Source organism: Salmo trutta, unplaced genomic scaffold (assembly GCF_901001165.1).
Source record: "Salmo trutta unplaced genomic scaffold, fSalTru1.1, whole genome shotgun sequence".
NCBI classification, from domain to species: domain Eukaryota; kingdom Metazoa; phylum Chordata; class Actinopteri; order Salmoniformes; family Salmonidae; genus Salmo; species Salmo trutta.
The window spans coordinates 1-18,430 of NW_021822858.1; the positions used below are offsets into that span (position 1 = coordinate 1).

General features: G+C 40.8%; 18 non-coding genes across 18 annotated transcripts; all 18 read left to right on the forward strand.

Annotated features, from left to right (window-relative positions):
- The first annotated feature begins 230 nt into the window (after nt 1–230).
- trnat-cgu (transfer RNA threonine (anticodon CGU)) lies at nt 231–302 on the forward strand. Its single transcript has one exon. It is a non-coding gene; the product is annotated as a tRNA-Thr (tRNA).
- Nucleotides 303–1,439: 1,137 nt separating this feature from the next.
- Nucleotides 1,440–1,510, forward strand: trnaa-cgc (transfer RNA alanine (anticodon CGC)). Its single transcript has one exon. It is a non-coding gene; the product is annotated as a tRNA-Ala (tRNA).
- Nucleotides 1,511–1,784: 274 nt separating this feature from the next.
- On the forward strand, nt 1,785–1,856 carry trnaa-cgc (transfer RNA alanine (anticodon CGC)). Its single transcript has one exon. It is a non-coding gene; the product is annotated as a tRNA-Ala (tRNA).
- Nucleotides 1,857–2,323: 467 nt separating this feature from the next.
- On the forward strand, nt 2,324–2,395 carry trnat-cgu (transfer RNA threonine (anticodon CGU)). Its single transcript has one exon. It is a non-coding gene; the product is annotated as a tRNA-Thr (tRNA).
- Nucleotides 2,396–3,534: 1,139 nt separating this feature from the next.
- On the forward strand, nt 3,535–3,606 carry trnaa-ugc (transfer RNA alanine (anticodon UGC)). Its single transcript has one exon. It is a non-coding gene; the product is annotated as a tRNA-Ala (tRNA).
- Nucleotides 3,607–4,073: 467 nt separating this feature from the next.
- On the forward strand, nt 4,074–4,145 carry trnat-cgu (transfer RNA threonine (anticodon CGU)). The gene has a single exon. It is a non-coding gene; the product is annotated as a tRNA-Thr (tRNA).
- A 1,140-nt stretch (nt 4,146–5,285) lies between these two features.
- trnaa-cgc (transfer RNA alanine (anticodon CGC)) lies at nt 5,286–5,357 on the forward strand. The gene has a single exon. It is a non-coding gene; the product is annotated as a tRNA-Ala (tRNA).
- Nucleotides 5,358–5,634: 277 nt separating this feature from the next.
- trnaa-cgc (transfer RNA alanine (anticodon CGC)) lies at nt 5,635–5,706 on the forward strand. The gene has a single exon. It is a non-coding gene; the product is annotated as a tRNA-Ala (tRNA).
- Nucleotides 5,707–6,173: 467 nt separating this feature from the next.
- trnat-cgu (transfer RNA threonine (anticodon CGU)) lies at nt 6,174–6,245 on the forward strand. The gene has a single exon. It is a non-coding gene; the product is annotated as a tRNA-Thr (tRNA).
- A 1,140-nt stretch (nt 6,246–7,385) lies between these two features.
- On the forward strand, nt 7,386–7,457 carry trnaa-ugc (transfer RNA alanine (anticodon UGC)). The gene has a single exon. It is a non-coding gene; the product is annotated as a tRNA-Ala (tRNA).
- A 467-nt stretch (nt 7,458–7,924) lies between these two features.
- Nucleotides 7,925–7,996, forward strand: trnat-cgu (transfer RNA threonine (anticodon CGU)). Its single transcript has one exon. It is a non-coding gene; the product is annotated as a tRNA-Thr (tRNA).
- A 1,687-nt stretch (nt 7,997–9,683) lies between these two features.
- trnat-cgu (transfer RNA threonine (anticodon CGU)) lies at nt 9,684–9,755 on the forward strand. Its single transcript has one exon. It is a non-coding gene; the product is annotated as a tRNA-Thr (tRNA).
- A 1,139-nt stretch (nt 9,756–10,894) lies between these two features.
- On the forward strand, nt 10,895–10,966 carry trnaa-cgc (transfer RNA alanine (anticodon CGC)). Its single transcript has one exon. It is a non-coding gene; the product is annotated as a tRNA-Ala (tRNA).
- Nucleotides 10,967–11,433: 467 nt separating this feature from the next.
- trnat-cgu (transfer RNA threonine (anticodon CGU)) lies at nt 11,434–11,505 on the forward strand. The gene has a single exon. It is a non-coding gene; the product is annotated as a tRNA-Thr (tRNA).
- Nucleotides 11,506–12,637: 1,132 nt separating this feature from the next.
- On the forward strand, nt 12,638–12,709 carry trnaa-ugc (transfer RNA alanine (anticodon UGC)). Its single transcript has one exon. It is a non-coding gene; the product is annotated as a tRNA-Ala (tRNA).
- Nucleotides 12,710–14,387: 1,678 nt separating this feature from the next.
- On the forward strand, nt 14,388–14,459 carry trnaa-cgc (transfer RNA alanine (anticodon CGC)). Its single transcript has one exon. It is a non-coding gene; the product is annotated as a tRNA-Ala (tRNA).
- A 467-nt stretch (nt 14,460–14,926) lies between these two features.
- trnat-cgu (transfer RNA threonine (anticodon CGU)) lies at nt 14,927–14,998 on the forward strand. Its single transcript has one exon. It is a non-coding gene; the product is annotated as a tRNA-Thr (tRNA).
- A 746-nt stretch (nt 14,999–15,744) lies between these two features.
- On the forward strand, nt 15,745–15,816 carry trnaa-cgc (transfer RNA alanine (anticodon CGC)). Its single transcript has one exon. It is a non-coding gene; the product is annotated as a tRNA-Ala (tRNA).
- The last annotated feature ends 2,614 nt before the right edge of the window (nt 15,817–18,430 follow it).

Sequence of the window (18,430 nt, forward strand, 5' to 3'; positions counted from 1 at the left end):
TTTCTTTGTAGTTTCAATGGAGTGGTGTATATAAAAAGTACATTGTATTGATATTGCATTTTATCTGCAAATGAAATGGGATGGAAGCTCAGAGGGGGAGTGCATGCAAAATATGTATGAGGTCCTCGGTTCAATACCAAGATTCTCCACTGAGTTTATTTGTGTGCCAAATTCACATTTACACAACTACTACTTTCCAGAATGTTGATGTATAATTTGTAGAGTAGAGTGGCATGGTGGCCAAGTGGTAAGGCGTCGGTCTCGTAAACCGAAGATCATGGGTTCAAATCCCGTCCGTGCCTGTATGAAAGACTTCTGATATCATGGACCGGCGCTCTTATTGGAGGACTTTCCAGAAAAGCAAGGTGTATCAATATTGCAACACAGCTATTATAGTAAGGGGATGTATCTCTATGGTCGATCCAGTACTTTACATGTATGCGGTCCAACGTTAATCCCCAACTTCTCTGTTGATTGGATTTAGTTGTTAAATTATCTTTTGCACAACTCCCACTTTCCAGAATGTTGACATTCTAAGAAGGAAATAGATATGCTAAATCATCTGTTTCTGTAAACTGAAGCACATTGGTTCAATCCTTGTTCCACGTTTAGGAAGATAGCTGATATTATGGAAATGTACATTCATTAGAACAGTGTAAAGAAAAGGTAAATTGTATTGATATGACCACTGCGACCTGTATGCTCTAGTCGGCTGGCCCTCGCTACCTATTCGTCACCAGACCCACTGGCTCCAGGTCATCTATAAGTCTATGCTAGGTAAAGCTCCGCCTTATCTCAGCTCACTGGTCACGATAACAACACCGACCCGTAGCACGCGCTACAGCAGGTATATCTCACTGGTCATCCCCAAAGCCAACACCTCTTTTGGCCGCCTTTCCTTCCAGTTCTCTGCTGCCAATGACTGGAACGAATTGCAAAAATCGCTGAAGCTGGAGACTTATATTTCCCTCACTAACTTTAAACATCAGCTATCTGAGCAGCTAACCGATCGCTGCAGCTGTACATAGCCCATCTGTAAATAGCCCACCCAATCTACCTACCTCATCCACATATTGTTTTTATTTACTTTCTGCTCTTTTGCACACCAGTATTTTTACTTGCACATCATCATCTGCTCATCTATCACTCCAGTATTAATTTGCTAAATTGTAATTACTTCGCTACTATGGCCCATTTATTGCCTTACCTCCTCACGCCATTTGCACACACTGAATATAGACTTTCTTTTTTTCTATTGTGTTATTGACTGTACGCTTGTTTATTCCATTTGTAACACTGTGTTGTTGTTTGTGTCGCACTGCTTTGCTTTATCTTGGCCAGGTCGCAGTTCTAAAGGAGAACTTGTTCTCCACTAGCTTACCTGGTTAAATAAAGATGAAATAAAATAAAAAAAATAAACATTTTTTCTTTCCCAGAAAGGGGATGTAGCTCAGTGGTAGAGCGCATGCTTCGCATGTATGAGGTCCTGGGTTCAATCCCAGCTTCTCCATTTAAAATTATTGCATTGACCCAACTCCTACTTTACAGAATGTTGAAATTTTAAGCAGGAAACAGAGATGTGCTAAATAATTTAGTCTGTAATCTGAAGAACATGCGTTCAATCCCTGTTTGTACATTCATAGAACAGACGTGGCATTGTTGCCAACTTTTATGGCGTCATTTTCAAAAACTGAAGTTCATGGAGAACTTGTTCTCCTCTAGCTGTCCTGGTTAAATTAAGATGAAATAAAATAAAAAAAAGAAACATTTTTCTTTACCAGAAAGGGGATGTAGCTCAGTGGTAGAGCGCATGCTTCGCATGTATGAGGTCCTGGGTTCAATCCCCAGCTTCTCCATTTAAAATTATTGCATTGACCCAACTCCTACTTTACAGAATGTTGAAATTTTAAGCAGGAAACAGAGATGTGCTAAATAATTTGGTCTTGTAATCTGAAGAACATGCGTTCAATCCCTGTTTGTACATTTATAGAACAGAAGTGGCATTGTTGCCAACTTCTATGGCGTCATTTTCAAAAACTGAAGTTCATGGGTTCGATCCCAGTCTGTACCTGGTTTAAGAATTGCTGCTATCATTTCATTGTAGTTTCAATGGAGTGGTGTATATAAAAAGTACATTGTATTGATATTGCATTTTATCTGCAAATGAAATGGGATGGAAGCTCAGAGGGGGAGTGCATGCAAAATATGTATGAGGTCCTCGGTTCAATCCCAAGATTCTCCACTGAGTTTATTTGTGTGCCAAATTCACATTTACACAACTACTACTTTCCAGAATGTTGATGTATAATTTGTAGAGTAGAGTGGCATGGTGGCCAAGTGGTAAGGCGTCGGTCTCGTAAACCGAAGATCATGGGTTCAAATCCCGTCCGTACTTGTATTAACGACATCTGATATCATGGACCTGTGCTTTTATTGGAGGACTTTGCAGAAAAAGCAAGTTGTATCAATATTTCAACACAGCTATTATAGTAAGGGGATGTATCTCTATGGTAGAGCCAGTACTTTACATGTATGCGGTCCAACGTTAATCCCAAACTTCTCTGTTGACTGTATTTAGTTGTTAAATTATCTTTTGCATAACTCCCACTTTCCAGAATGTTGACATTCTACGAAGGAAATAGATATGCTAAATCGTCTGTTTCTGTAAACTGAAGCACATGGGTTCAATCCTTGTTCCACGTTTATGGAAGATAGCTGATATTATGGAAATGTACATTCATTAGAACAGTGTAAAGAAAAGGTAAATTGTATTGATATGGCCACTGCGACCTGAATGCTCTAGTCGGCTGGCCCTCGCTACCTATTCGTCACCAGACCCACTGGCTCCAGGTCATCTATAAGTCTACGCTAGGTAAAGCACCGCCTTATCTCAGCTCACTGGTCACGATAACAACACCCACCCGTAGCACGCGCTCCAGCAGGTATATCTCACTGGTCATCCCCAAAGCCAACACCTCCTTTGGCCGCCTTTCCTTCCAGTTCTCTGCTGCCAATGACTGGAACGAATTGCAAAAATCGCTGAAGCTGGAGACTTATATATCCCTCATTAACTTTTAACATCAGCTATCTGAGCAGCTAACCGATCGCTGCAGCTGTACATAGCCCATCTGTAAATAGCCCACCCAATCTACCTACCTCATCCACATATTGTTTTATTTACTTTCTGCTCTTTTGCACACCAGTATTTTTACTTGCACATCATCATCTGCTCATCTATCACTCCAGTGTTAATTTGCTAAAATGTAATTACTTCGCTACTATGGCCTATTTATTATCTTACCTCCTCATGCCATTTGCACACACTGTATATAGACTTTCTTTTTTTCTAATGTGTTATTGACTGTACGCTTGTTTATTCCATTTGTAACTCTGTGTTGTTGTTTGTGTCGCACTGCTTTGCTTTATCTTGGCCAGGTCGCAGTTCTAAATGAGAAATTGTTCTCCACTAGCTTACCTGGTTAAATAAAGGTGAAATAAAATAAAAAAAGAAACATTTTTTTTCTTTTCCAGAAAGGGGATGTAGCTCAGTGGTAGAGCGCATGCTTTGCATGTATGAGGTCCTGGGTTCAATCCCCAGCTTCTCCATTGAAAATTATTGCATTGACCCAACTCCTACTTTACAGAATGTTGAAATTTTAAGCAGGAAACAGAGATGTGCTAAATAATTTAGTCTTGTAATCTGAAGAACATGCGTTCAATCCCTGTTTGTACATTCATAGAACAGACGTGGCATTGTTGCCAACTTTTATGGCGTCATTTTCAAAAACTGAAGTTCATGGGTTCGATCCCAGTCTGTACCTGGTTTAAGAATTGCTGCTATCATTTCATTGTAGTTTCAATGGAGTGGTGTATATAAAAAGTACATTGTATTGATATTGCATTTTATCTGCAAATGAAATGGGATGGAAGCTCAGAGGGGGACTGCATGCAAAATATGTATGAGGTCCTCGGTTCAATACCAAGATTCTCCACTGAGTTTATTTGTGTGCCAAATTCACATTTACACAACTACTACTTTCCAGAATGTTGATGTATAATTTGTAGAGTAGAGTGGCATGGTGGCCAAGTGGTAAGGCGTCGGTCTCGTAAACCGAAGATCATGGGTTCAAATCCCGTCCGTGCCTGTATGAAAGACTTCTGATATCATGGACCGGCGCTCTTATTGGAGGACTTTCCAGAAAAAGCAAGGTGTATCAATATTGCAACACAGCTATTATAGTAAGGGGATGTATCTCTATGGTCGATCCAGTACTTTACATGTATGCGGTCCAACGTTAATCCCCAACTTCTCTGTTGATTGTATTTAGTTGTTAAATTATCTTTTGCACAACTCCCACTTTCCAGAATGTTGACATTCTAAGAAGGAAATAGATATGCTAAATCATCTGTTTCTGTAAACTGAAGCACATTGGTTCAATCCTTGTTCCACGTTTATGGAAGATAGCTGATATTATGGAAATGTACATTCATTAGAACAGTGTAAAGAAAAGGTAAATTGTATTGATATGACCACTGCGACCTGTATGCTCTACTCGGCTGGCCCTCGCTACCTATTCGTCACCAGACCCACTGGCTCCAGGTCATCTATAAGTCTATGCTAGGTAAAGCTCCGCCTTATCTCAGCTCACTGGTCACGATAACAACACCGACCCGTAGCACGCGCTACAGCAGGTATATCTCACTGGTCATCCCCAAAGCCAACACCTCTTTTGGCCGCCTTTCCTTCCAGTTCTCTGCTGCCAATGACTGGAACGAATTGCAAAAATCGCTGAAGCTGGAGACTTATATTTCCCTCACTAACTTTAAACATCAGCTATCTGAGCAGCTAACCGATCGCTGCAGCTGTACATAGCCCATCTGTAAATAGCCCACCCAATCTACCTACCTCATCCACATATTGTTTTTATTTACTTTCTGCTCTTTTGCACACCAGTATTTTTACTTGCACATCATCATCTGCTCATCTATCACTCCAGTATTAATTTGCTAAATTGTAATTACTTCGCTACTATGGCCCATTTATTGCCTTACCTCCTCACGCCATTTGCACACACTGAATATAGACTTTCTTTTTTTCTATTGTGTTATTGACTGTACGCTTGTTTATTCCATTTGTAACACTGTGTTGTTGTTTGTGTCGCACTGCTTTGCTTTATCTTGGCCAGGTCGCAGTTCTAAAGGAGAACTTGTTCTCCACTAGCTTACCTGGTTAAATAAAGATGAAATAAAATAAAAAAAATAATCATTTTTTTCTTTCCAAGAAAGGGGATGTAGCTCAGTGGTAGAGCGCATGCTTCGCATGTATGAGGTCCTGGGTTCAATCCCCAGCTTCTCCATTTAAAATTATTGCATTGACCCAACTCCTACTTTACAGAATGTTGAAATTTTAAGCAGGAAACAGAGATGTGCTAAATAATTTAGTCTTGTAATCTGAAGAACATGCGTTCAATCCCTGTTTGTACATTCATAGAACAGACGTGGCATTGTTGCCAACTTTTATGGCGTCATTTTCAAAAACTGAAGTTCATGGAGAACTTGTTCTCCTCTAGCTGTCCTGGTTAAATTAAGATGAAATAAAATAAAAAAAAGAAACATTTTTTTCTTTACCAGAAAGGGGATGTAGCTCAGTGGTAGAGCGCATGCTTCGCATGTATGAGGTCCTGGGTTCAATCCCCAGCTTCTCCATTTAAAATTATTGCATTGACCTAACTCCTACTTTACAGAATGTTGAAATTTTAAGCAGGAAACAGAGATGTGCTAAATAATTTGGTCTTGTAATCTGAAGAACATGCGTTCAATCCCTGTTTGTACATTTATAGAACAGAAGTGGCATTGTTGCCAACTTCTATGGCGTCATTTTCAAAAACTGAAGTTCATGGGTTCGATCCCAGTCTGTACCTGGTTTAAGAATTGCTGCTATCATTTCATTGTAGTTTCAATGGAGTGGTGTACATAAAAAGTACATTGTATTGATATTGCATTTTATCTGCAAATGAAATGGGATGGAAGCTCAGAGGGGGAGTGCATGCAAAATATGTATGAGGTCCTCGGTTCAATCCCAAGATTCTCCACTGAGTTTATTTGTGTGCCAAATTCACATTTACACAACTACTACTTTCCAGAATGTTGATGTATAATTTGTAGAGTAGAGTGGCATGGTGGCCAAGTGGTAAGGCGTCGGTCTCGTAAACCGAAGATCATGGGTTCAAATCCCGTCCGTACTTGTATTAACGACATCTGATATCATGGACCTGTGCTTTTATTGGAGGACTTTGCAGAAAAAGCAAGTTGTATCAATATTTCAACACAGCTATTATAGTAAGGGGATGTATCTCTATGGTAGAGCCAGTACTTTACATGTATGCGGTCCAACGTTAATCCCAAACTTCTCTGTTGACTGTATTTAGTTGTTAAATTATCTTTTGCATAACTCCCACTTTCCAGAATGTTGACATTCTACGAAGGAAATAGATATGCTAAATCGTCTGTTTCTGTAAACTGAAGCACATGGGTTCAATCCTTGTTCCACGTTTATGGAAGATAGCTGATATTATGGAAATGTACATTCATTAGAACAGTGTAAAGAAAAGGTAAATTGTATTGATATGGCCACTGCGACCTGAATGCTCTAGTCGGCTGGCCCTCGCTACCTATTCGTCACCAGACCCACTGGCTCCAGGTCATCTATAAGTCTACGCTAGGTAAAGCACCGCCTTATCTCAGCTCACTGGTCACGATAACAACACCCACCCGTAGCACGCGCTCCAGCAGGTATATCTCACTGGTCATCCCCAAAGCCAACACCTCCTTTGGCCGCCTTTCCTTCCAGTTCTCTGCTGCCAATGACTGGAACGAATTGCAAAAATCGCTGAAGCTGGAGACTTATATATCCCTCACTAACTTTTAACATCAGCTATCTGAGCAGCTAACCGATCGCTGCAGCTGTACATAGCCCATCTGTAAATAGCCCACCCAATCTACCTACCTCATCCACATATTGTTTTTATTTACTTTCTGCTCTTTTGCACACCAGTATTTTTACTTGCACATCATCATCTGCTCATCTATCACTCCAGTGTTAATTTGCTAAAATGTAATTACTTCGCTACTATGGCCTATTTATTATCTTACCTCCTCATGCCATTTGCACACACTGTATATAGACTTTCTTTTTTTCTAATGTGTTATTGACTGTACGCTTGTTTATTCCATTTGTAACTCTGTGTTGTTGTTTGTGTCGCACTGCTTTGCTTTATCTTGGCCAGGTCGCAGTTCTAAATGAGAAATTGTTCTCCACTAGCTTACCTGGTTAAATAAAGGTGAAATAAAATAAAAAAAGAAACATTTTTTTTCTTTTCCAGAAAGGGGATGTAGCTCAGTGGTAGAGCGCATGCTTTGCATGTATGAGGTCCTGGGTTCAATCCCCAACTTCTCCATTTAAAATTATTGCATTGACCCAGCTCCTACTTAACAGAATGTTGAAATTTTAAGCAGGAAACAGAGAAGTGCTAAATAATTTGGTCTTGTAATCTGAAGAACATGCGTTCAATCCCTGTTTGTACATTTATAGAACAGAAGTGGCATTGTTGCCAACTTTTATGGCGTCATTTTCAAAAACTGAAGTTCATGGGTTCGATCCAAGTCTGTACCTGGTTTAAGAATTGCTGCTATCATTTCATTGTAGTTTCAATGGAGTGGTGTATATAAAAAGTACATTGTATTGATATTGCATTTTATCTGCAAATGAAATGGGATGGAAGCTCAGAGGGGGAGTGCATGCAAAATATGTATGAGGTCCTCGGTTCAATCCCTAGATTCTCCACTGAGTTTATTTGTGTGCCAAATTCACATTTACACAACTACTACTTTCCAGAATGTTGATGTATAATTTGTATAGTAGAGTGGCATGGTGGCCAAGTGGTAAGGCGTCGGTCTCGTAAACCGAAGATCATGGGTTCAAGTCCTGTCCCTGCCTGAATTTAAGACATCTGATATCATGGACATGTGCTTTTATTTGAGGACTTTCCAGAAAAAGCAAGTTGTATCAATATTGCAACACAGCTATTATAGTAAGGGGATGTATCTCTATGGTAGAGCCAGTACTTTACATTTATGCGGTCCAACGTTAATCCCCAACTTCTATGTTGAGTGTATTTAGTTGTTAAATTATCTTTTGCACAACTCCCACTTTCCAGAATGTTGACATTCTAAGAAGGAAATAGATATGCTAAATCATCTGTTTCTGTAAACTGAAGCACATGGGTTCAATCCTTGTTTGACGTTTATGGAAGATAGCTGATATTATGGAAATGTACATTCATTAGAACAGTGTAAAGAAAAGGTAAATTGTATTGATATGACCACTGCGACCTGAATGCTCTAGTCGGCTGGCCCTCGCTACCTATTCGTCACCAGACCCACTGGCTCCAGGTCATCTATAAGTCTATGCTAGGTAAAGGTCCACCTTATCTCAGCTCACTGGTCACGATAACAACACCCACCCGTAGCACACGCTCCAGCAGGTATATCTCACTGGTCATCCCCAAAGCCAACACCTCCTTTGGCCGCCTTTCCTTCCAGTTCTCTGCTGCCAATGACTGGAACCAATTGCAAAAATCGCTGAAGCTGGAGACTTATATATCCCTCACTAACTTTTAACATCAGCTATCTGAGCAGCTAACCGATCGCTGCAGCTGTACATAGCCCATCTGTAAATAGCCCACCCAATCTACCTACCTCATCCACATATTGTTTTTATTTACTTTCTGCTCTTTTGCACACCAGTATTTCTACTTGCACATCATCATCTGCTCATCTATCACTCCAGTATTAATTTGCTAAATTGTAATTACTTCGCTACTATGGCCTATTTTTTGCCGTACCTCCTCATGCCATTTGCACACACTGTATATAGACTTTCTTTTTTTCTATTGTGTTATTGACTGTACGCTTGTTTATTCCATTTGTAACTCTGTGTTGTTGTTTGTGTCGCACTGCTTTGCTATATCTTGGCCAGGTGGCAGTTCTAAATGAGAACTTGTTCTCCACGAGCTTACCTGGTTAAATAAAGATGAAATCAACTTAAAAAAAGAAACATTTCTTTCTTCCCCAGGAAGAAATGGTAGAGTGCATGCTCAGTGGTAGAGTGCATGCTTCGCATGTATGAAGTCCTGGGTTCTATCCCCAGCTTCTACATTTAAAATTATTGCATTGACCCAACTCCTACTTTACAGAATGTTGAAATTTTAAGCAGGAAACAGAGATGTGCTAAATAATTTGGTCTTGTAATCTGAAGAACATGCGTTCAATCCCGGTTTGTACATTTATAGAACAGAAGTGGCATTGTTGCCAACTTTTATGGCGTCATTTTCAAAAACTGAAGTTCATGGGTTCGATCCCAGTCTGTACCTAGTTTAAGAATTGCTGCTATCATTTCATTGTAGTTTCAATGGAGTGGTGTATATAAAAAGTACATTGTACTGATATTGCATTTTATCTGCAAATGAAATGGGATGGAAGCTCAGAGGGGGAGTGCATGCAAAATATGTATGAGGTCCTCGGTTCAATCCCAAGATTCTCCACTGAGTTTATTTGTGTGCCAAATTCACATTTACACAACTACTACTTTCCAGAATGTTGATGTAAAATTTGTAGAGTAGAGTGGCATGGTGGCCAAGTGGTAAGGCGTTGGTCTCGTAAACCGAAGATCATGGGTTCAAATCCTATCCGTGCCTTTATGAAAAACTTCTGATATCATGGACCTGTGCATTTATTGGAGGACTTTGCAGAAAAAGCAAGTTGTATCAATATTGCAACACAGCTATTATAGTAAGGGGATGTATCTCTATGGTAGAGCCAGTACTTTACATGAATGCGGTCCAACGTTAATCCCCAACTTCTCTGTTGAGTGTATTTAGTTGTTAAATTATCTTTTGCACAACTCCCACTTTCCAGAATGTTGACATTCTAAGAAGGAAATAGATATGCTAAATCATCTGTTTCTGTAAACTGAAGCACATGGGTTCAATCCTTGTTCCACGTTTATGGAAGATAGCTGATATTATGGAAATGTACATTCATTAGAACAGTGTAAAGAAAATGTAAATTGTATTGATATGACCACTGCGACCTGTATGCTCTAGTCGGCTGGCCCTCGCTACCTATTCGTCACCAGACCCACTGGCTCCAGGTCATCTATAAGTCTATGCTAGGTAAAGCTCCGCCTTATCTCAGCTCACTGGTCACGATAACAACACCCACCCGTAGCACGCGCTACAGCAGGTATATCTCACTGGTCATCCCCAAAGCCAACACCTCCTTTGGCCGCCTTTCCTTACAGTTCTCTGCTGCCAATGACTGGAACGAATTGCAAAAATCGCTGAAGCTGGAGACTTATATTTCCCTCACTAACTTTAAACATCAGCTATCTGAGCAGCTAACCGATCGCTCAAGCTGTACATAGCCCATCTGTAAATAGCCCACCCAATCTACCTACCTCATCCACATATTGTTTTTATTTACTTTCTGCTCTTTTGCACACCAGTATTTCTACTTGCACATCATCATCTGCTCATCTATCACTCCAGTATTAATTTGCTAAATTGTAATTACTTCGCTACTATGGCCTATTTATTGCCTTACCTCCTCATGCCATTTGCACACACTGTATATGGACTTTCTTTTTTTCTATTGTGTTATTGACTGTACGCTTGTTTATTCCATTTGTAACACTGTGTTGTTGTTTGTGTCGCACTGCTTTGCTTTATCTTGGCCAGGTCGCAGTTCTAAATGAGAACTTGTTCTCCACTAGCTTACCTGGTTAAATAAAGATGAAATAAAATTTAAAAAAATAAACTTTTTTTTTTCCCAGAAAGGGGATGTAGCTCAGTGGTAGAGCACATGCTTCGCATGTATGAGGTCCTGGGTTCAATCCCCAGCTTCTCCATTTAAAATTATAGCTTTGACCCAACTCCTACTTTACAGAATGTTGAAATTTTAAGCAGGAAACAGAGATGTGCTAAATAATTTGGTCTTGTAATCTGAAGAACATGCTTTCAATCCCTGTTTGTACATTTATAGAACAGAAGTGGCATTGTTGCCAACTTTTATGGCGTCATTTTCAAAAACTGAAGTTCATGGGTTCGATCCCAGTCTGTACCTGGTTTAAGAATTGCTGCTATCATTTCATTGTAGTTTCAATGGAGTGGTGTACATAAAAAGTACATTGTATTGATATTGCATTTTATCTGCAAATGAAATGGGATGGAAGCTCAGAGGGGGAGTGCATGCAAAATATGTATGAGGTCCGCGGTTCAATCCCAAGATTCTCCACTGAGTATATTTGTGTGCCAAATTCACATTTACACAACTACTACTTTCCAGAATGTTGATGTATAATTTGTAGAGTAGAGTGGCATGGTGGCCAAGTGGTAAGGCGTCGGTCTCGTAAACCGAAGATCATGGGTTCAAATCCCGTCCGTACTTGTATTAACGACATCTGATATCATGGACCTGTGCTCTTATTGGAGGACTTTGCAGAAAAAGCAAGTTGTATCAATATTGCAACACAGCTATTATAGTAAGGGGATGTATCTCTATGGTAGAGCCAGTACTTTACATGTATGCGGTCCAACGTTAATCCCAAACTTCTCTGTTGACTGTATTTAGTTGTTAAATTATCTTTTGCATAACTCCCACTTTCCAGAATGTTGACATTCTACGAAGGAAATAGATATGCTAAATCGTCTGTTTCTGTAAACTGAAGCACATGGGTTCAATCCTTACGTTTATGGAAGATAGCTGATATTATGGAAATGTACATTCATTAGAACAGTGTAAAGAAAAGGTAAATTGTATTGATATGGCCACTGCGACCTGAATGCTCTAGTCGGCTGGCCCTCGCTACCTATTCGTCACCAGACCCACTGGCTCCAGGTCATCTATAAGTCTACGCTAGGTAAAGCACCGCCTTATCTCAGCCTACTGGTCACGATAACAACACCCACCCGTAGCACTCGCTCCAGCAGATATATCTCACTGGTCATCCCCAAAGCCAACACCTCCTTTGGCTGCCTTTCCTTCCAGTTCTCTGCTGCCAATGACTGGAACGAATTGCAAAAATCGCTGAAGCTGGACACTTATATTTCCCTCACTAACTTTAAACATCAGCTATCTGAGCAGCTAACCGATCGCTGCAGCTGTACATAGCCCATCTGTAAAAAGCCCACCCAATCTACCTACCTCATCCCCATATTGTTTTTATTTACTTTCTGCTCTTTTGCACACCAGTATTTCTACTTGCACATCATCATCTGCTCATCTATCACTCCAGTGTTAATTTGCTAAATTGTAATTACTTCGCTACTATGGCTTATTTATTGCCTTACCTTCTCATGCCATTTGCACACACTGTATATAGACTTTTTTTTCTATTGTGTTATTGACTGTACGCTTGTTTATTCCATTTGTAACACTGTGTTGTTGTTTGTGTCGCACTGCTTTGCTTTATCTTGGCCAGGTCGCAGTTCTAAATGAGAACTTGTTCTCCACTAGCTTACCTGGTTAAATAAAGATGAAATAAAATTTAAAAAAGAAACATTTTTTTCTTTCTGAGAAAGGGGATGTAGCTCAGTGGTAGAGCGCATGCTTTGCATGTATGAGGTCCTGGGTTCAATCCCCAGCTTCTCCATTTAAAATGATTGCATTGACCCAACTCCTACTTTACAGAATGTTGAAATTTTAAGCAGGAAACAGAGATGTGCTAAATAATTTGGTCTTGTAATCTGAAGAACATGCGTTCAATCCCTGTTTGTACATTTATAGAACAGAAGTGAAATTGTTGCCAACTTTTATGGCGTCATTTTCAAAAACTGAAGTTCATGGGTTCGATCCCAGTCTGTACCTGGTTTAAGAATTGCTGCTATCATTTCATTGTAGTTTCAATGGAGTGGTGTATATAAAAAGTACATTGTATTGATATTGCATTTTATCTGCAAATGAAATGGGATAGAAGCTCAGAGGGGGAGTGCATGTAAAATATGTATGAGGTCCTCGGTTAAATCCCAAGATTCTCCACTGAGTTTATTTGTGTGCCAAATTCACATTTACACAACTACTACTTTCCAGAATGTTGATGTATAATTTGTAGAGTAGAGTGGCATGGTGGCCAAGAGGTAAAGCGTAGGTCTCGTAAACTGAAGATCATGGGTTCAAATCCCGTCCGTGCCTGTATGAAAGACATCTGATATCATGGACCTGTGCTTTTATTGGAGGACTTTCCAGAAAAAGCAAGGTGTATCAATATTGCAACACAGCTATTATAGTAAAGGGATGTATCTCTATGGTACATCCAGTACCTTACATGTATGCGGTCCAACGTTAATCCCCAACTTCTCTGTTGATTGTATTTAGTTTTTAAATTATATTTTGCACAACTCCCACGTTCCAGAATGTTAACATTCTAAAAAGGAAATAGATATGCTAAATCATCTGTTTCTGTAAACTGAAGCACATGGGTTCAATCCTTGTTCCACGTTTATGGAAGATAGCTGATATTATGGAAATGTACTTTCATTAGAACAGTGTAAAGAAAAGGTAAATTGTATTGATATGACCACTGCGACCTGTATGCTCTAGTCGGCTGGCCCTCGCTACCTATTCGTCACCAGACCCACTGGCTCCAGGTCATCTATAAGTCTATGCTAGGTAAAGCTCCGCCTTATCTCAGCTCACTGGTCACGATAACAACACCCACCCGTAGCACGCTCTTCAGCAGGTATATCTCACTGGTCATCCCCGAAGTCAACACCTCCTTTGGCCACCTTTCCTTCCAGTTCTCTGCTGCCAATGACTGGAACGAATTGCAAAAATCGCTGAAGATGGAGACTTATATTTCCCTCACTAACTTTAAACATCAGCTATCTGAGCAGCTAACCGATCGCTCCAGCTGTACATAGCCCATCTGTAAATAGCCCACCCAATCTACCTACCTCATCCACATATTGTTTTTATTTACTTTCTGCTCTTTTGAACACCAGTATTTCTACTTGCACATCATAATTTGCTCATCTATCACTCCAGTGTTAATTTGCTCAATTGTAATTAGTTCGCAACTATGGCCTATTTATTGCCTTACCTCCTCATGCCATTTGCACACACTGTATATAGACTTTCTTTTTTTCTATTGTGTTATTGACTGTACGCTTGTTTATTCCATTTGTAACTCTGTGTTGTTGTTTGTGTCGCACTGCTTTGCTTTATCTTGGCCAGGTCGCAGTTCTAAAGGAGAAATTGTTCTCCACTAGCTTACCTGGTTAAATAAAGATGAAATAAAATAAAAAAAATAAACATTTTTTTCTTTCCCAGAAGGGGATGTAGCTCAGTGGTAGAGCGCATGCTTCGCATGTATGAGGTCCTGGGTTCAATTCCCAGCTTCTCCATTTAAAATTATTGCATTGACCCAACTCCTACTTTACAGAATGTTGAAATTTTAAGCAGGAAACAGAGATGTGCTAAATAATTTGGTCTTGTAATCTGAAGAACATGCGTTCAATCCCTGTTTGTACATTCATAGAACAGACGTGGCATTGTTGACAACTTTTATGGCGTCATTTTCAAAAACTGAAGTTCATGGGTTCGATCCCAGTCTGTACCTGGTTTAAGAATTGCTGCTATCATTTCATTGTAGTTTCAATGGAGTGGTGTATTTAAAAAGTACATTGTATTGATATTGCATTTTATCTGCAAATTAAATGGGATGGAAGCTCAGAGGGGGAGTGCATGCAAAATATGTACGAGGTCCTCGGTTCAATCCCAAGATTCTCCACTGAGTTTATTTGTGTGCCAAATTCACATTTACACAACTACTACTTTCCTGAATGTTGATGTATAATTTGTAGAGTAGAGTGGCATGGTGGCCAAGTGGTAAGGCGTTGGTCTCGTAAACCGAAGATCATGGGTTCAAGTCCTGTCTGTGCCTGTATTTAAGACATCTGATATCATGGACCTGTGCTTTTATTTGAGGACTTTGCAGAAAAGCAAGTTGTATCAATATTGCAACACAGCTATTATAGTAAGGGGATGTATCTCTATGGTAGAGCCAGTACTTTACATGTATGCGGTCTAACGTTAATCCCCAACTTCTCTGTTGACTGTATTTAGTTGTTAAATTATCTTTTCCACAACTCCCACTTTCCAGAATGTTGACATTCTAAGAAGGAAATAGATATGCTAAATCATCTGTTTCTGTAAACTTAATCACATGGGTTCAACCCTTGTTCGACGTTTATGGAAGATTGCTGATATTATGGAAATGTACTTTCATTACAACAGTGTAAAGAAAAGGTAAATTGTATTGATATGACCACTGAGACCTGTATGCTCTAGTCGGCTGGCCCTCGCTACCTATTCGTCACCAGACCCACTGGCTCCAGGTCATCTATAAGTCTATGCTAGGTAAAGCTCTGCCTTATCTCAGCTCACTGGTCACAATAACAACACCCACCCGTAGCACACGCTCCAGCAGGTATATCTCACTGGTCATCCCCAAAGCCAACACCTCCTTTGGCCGCCTTTCCTTCCAGTTCTCTGCTGCCAATGACTGGAATGAATTGCAAAAATCGCTGAAGCTGGAGACTTATATTTCCCTCACTAACTTTAAACATCAGCTATCTGAGCAGCTAACCGATCGCTGCAGAAAGAAAAGAAAAAATTCTTTCCCAGAAAGGGGATGTAGCTCAGTGGTAGAGCGCAAGCTTCGCATGTATGAGGTCCTGGGTTCAATCCCCAGCTTCTCCATTTAAAATTATTGTCTGAGAGGGCCCTAGTGGAGACGGCTGTCTGAGAGGGCCCTAGTGGAGACGGCTGGCTGAGAGGGCCCTAGTGGAGATGGCTGGCTGAGAGGGCCCTAGTGGAGATTGCTGGCTGTTAGGGTCCTAGTGGAGATGGCTGGCTGAGAGGGCCCTAGTGGAGACGGCTGAAGAGAGAGGGCCCTAGTGGAGACGGCTGGCTGAGAGGGCCCTATTGGAGACGGCTGGCTGAGAGGGCCCTAGTGGAGACGGCTGGCTGAGAGGGTCCTAGTGGAGACGGCTGGCTGAGAGGGCCCTAGTGGAGATGGCTGGCTGAGAGGGCCCTAGTGGAGATGGCTGGCTGAGAGGGTCCTAGTGGAGATGGCTGGCTGAGAGGGCCCTAGTGGAGACGGCTGAAGAGAGAGGGCCCTAGTGGAGACGGCTGTCTGAGAGGGCCCTAGTGGAGACGGCTGGCTGAGAGGGCCCTAGTGGAGACGGCTGGCTGAGAGGGTCCTAGTGGAGATGGCTGGCTGAGAGGGCCCTAGTGGAGACGGCTGAAGAGAGAGGGCCCTAGTGAAGCCATCACCCAGCACCCACCATCCACCACCCAGCACCACCCACCAAGCATTCAGTGCCACCCAGCACCACAGCACCCATTACCCACCACACACCACCCAGCACCACCCACCACCCACCACACTCAGTACCCTCAGAACCCTCATTACCCAGCACCCTCAGCACCCACCACTGATAAAATAATTTATACGTTTAAGGTTTTGACTAAATGATTCCACCCTGAAAATATATAACTGAGTGATTATCATACTAATTATATAAATCTGTGTGCATAGGACAAGCTGAGACATTCAAGGAAAAGGGGAACTGTTAATAGACAGCAGACAACTTCTGACTACTGTGAAACTGATAAACAGGAAGGTCTCCCCACCCAGGGAGGGGAGAAACCATTGGGCTTGCAGTAGATTATGTAACATGGGGCAGGATATGATAAGCAATGTGATGGAGAAAACTTGTAAATAAGCATTGACAGTGTTAAATAGCCATCAGACTAGCCGTCTACCACCCGGTTACTCAACCCTGCACCTTAGAGGCTGCTGCCCTCTATACATAGACATGGAATCACTGGCCACTTCAATAATGGAACACTAGTCACTTTAATAATGTATACACTACCGTTCAAAAGTTTGGGGTCACTTAGAAATGTCCTTGTTTTTGAAAGAAAAGCCATTTTTTTTGTCCATTTAAATAACATCAAATTGATCAGAAATACAGTGTAGATATTGTTAATGTTGTAAATGACTATTGTAGCTGGAAACGGCTGATTTTAATGTGGAATATCTACATAGGCGTCCAGAGGCCCATTATCAGCAACCATCACTCCTGTGTTCCAATGGCATCGGTGTGTTAGCTAATCCAAGTTGATCATTTTAAAAGGCTAATTGATCATTAGAAAACCCTTTTTGCAATTACGTTAGCACAGCTGAAAACTGTTGTTCTGATTAAAGAAGCAAAAAATCAGGCCTTCTTTAGACTTGTTGAGTATCTGGAGCATCAGCATTTGTGGGTTCGATTACAGGCTCAAAATGGCCAGAAACAAAGGACTTTCTTCTGAAACTCGTCAGTCTATTCTTGTTCGGAGGAATGAAGGCTATTCCATGCGAGAAATTGCCAAGAAACTGAAGATCTCATACAACGCTGTGTACTACTCCCTACGCAGAACATCTCAAACTGGCTCTAACCAGAATAGAAAGGGGAGTGGGAGGCCCCGGTGCACAGCTGAGCAAGAGGACAAGTACATTAGAGTGTCTAGTTTGAGAAACAGACGCCTCACAAGTCCTCAACTGGCAGCTTTATTAAATAGTACCGGGCAAAACACCAGTCTCAACGTCAACAGTGAAGAAGCGACTCCGGGATGCTGGCCTTCTAGGCAGAGTTGCAAAGAAAAAGTGTCATGGCAATTTCCAATCCCAATGATGATAATAACAATCACTATAGCTGTGACCAATTCTCCAGAGGTTGTAAGGCCCCTGGTTAATAGAAGAATTAGACAAAGTCCCAGATTTCTGCAAAAGGTTAGTTCTTTATTCAGAGAGCTCTACAAATCATGCAAGCACATAGCCATTTATACCTCACATTTGGTCATACCATATGTCATACCCCTTATAAATGCCCCTCCTCTTCTTTAACACTGTCAATGCTAATTTACAAGTCTTCTCCATCACATACATTGCTAATCATGTCCTGCCACATGTTACATAATCTACTGCAAGCCTAATGGTTTCTCCCCTCCCTGGGTGGGGAGATCTTCTTCCTGTTATCAGTTTCACAGTGGTCACAAGTTGTCTGCTGTCTGTTAACAGTTCCCTTTTTCCTTACATGTCTCACTTACATTGCTAAATAGTAAAGTCTTAGCTTGTCCTATACACACACACAGTTATAGAATTACAGTCTTATAATTATAATTCTTTACACAGTTATATGTTTCAGGGTGGAATCATTTAGTTATTACCTTAAACATATAAATTATTTTATCAAAAAGCCATATCTCAGACTGGCCAATAAAAATAAAAGATTAAGATGGGCAAAAGAACACAGACACTGGACAG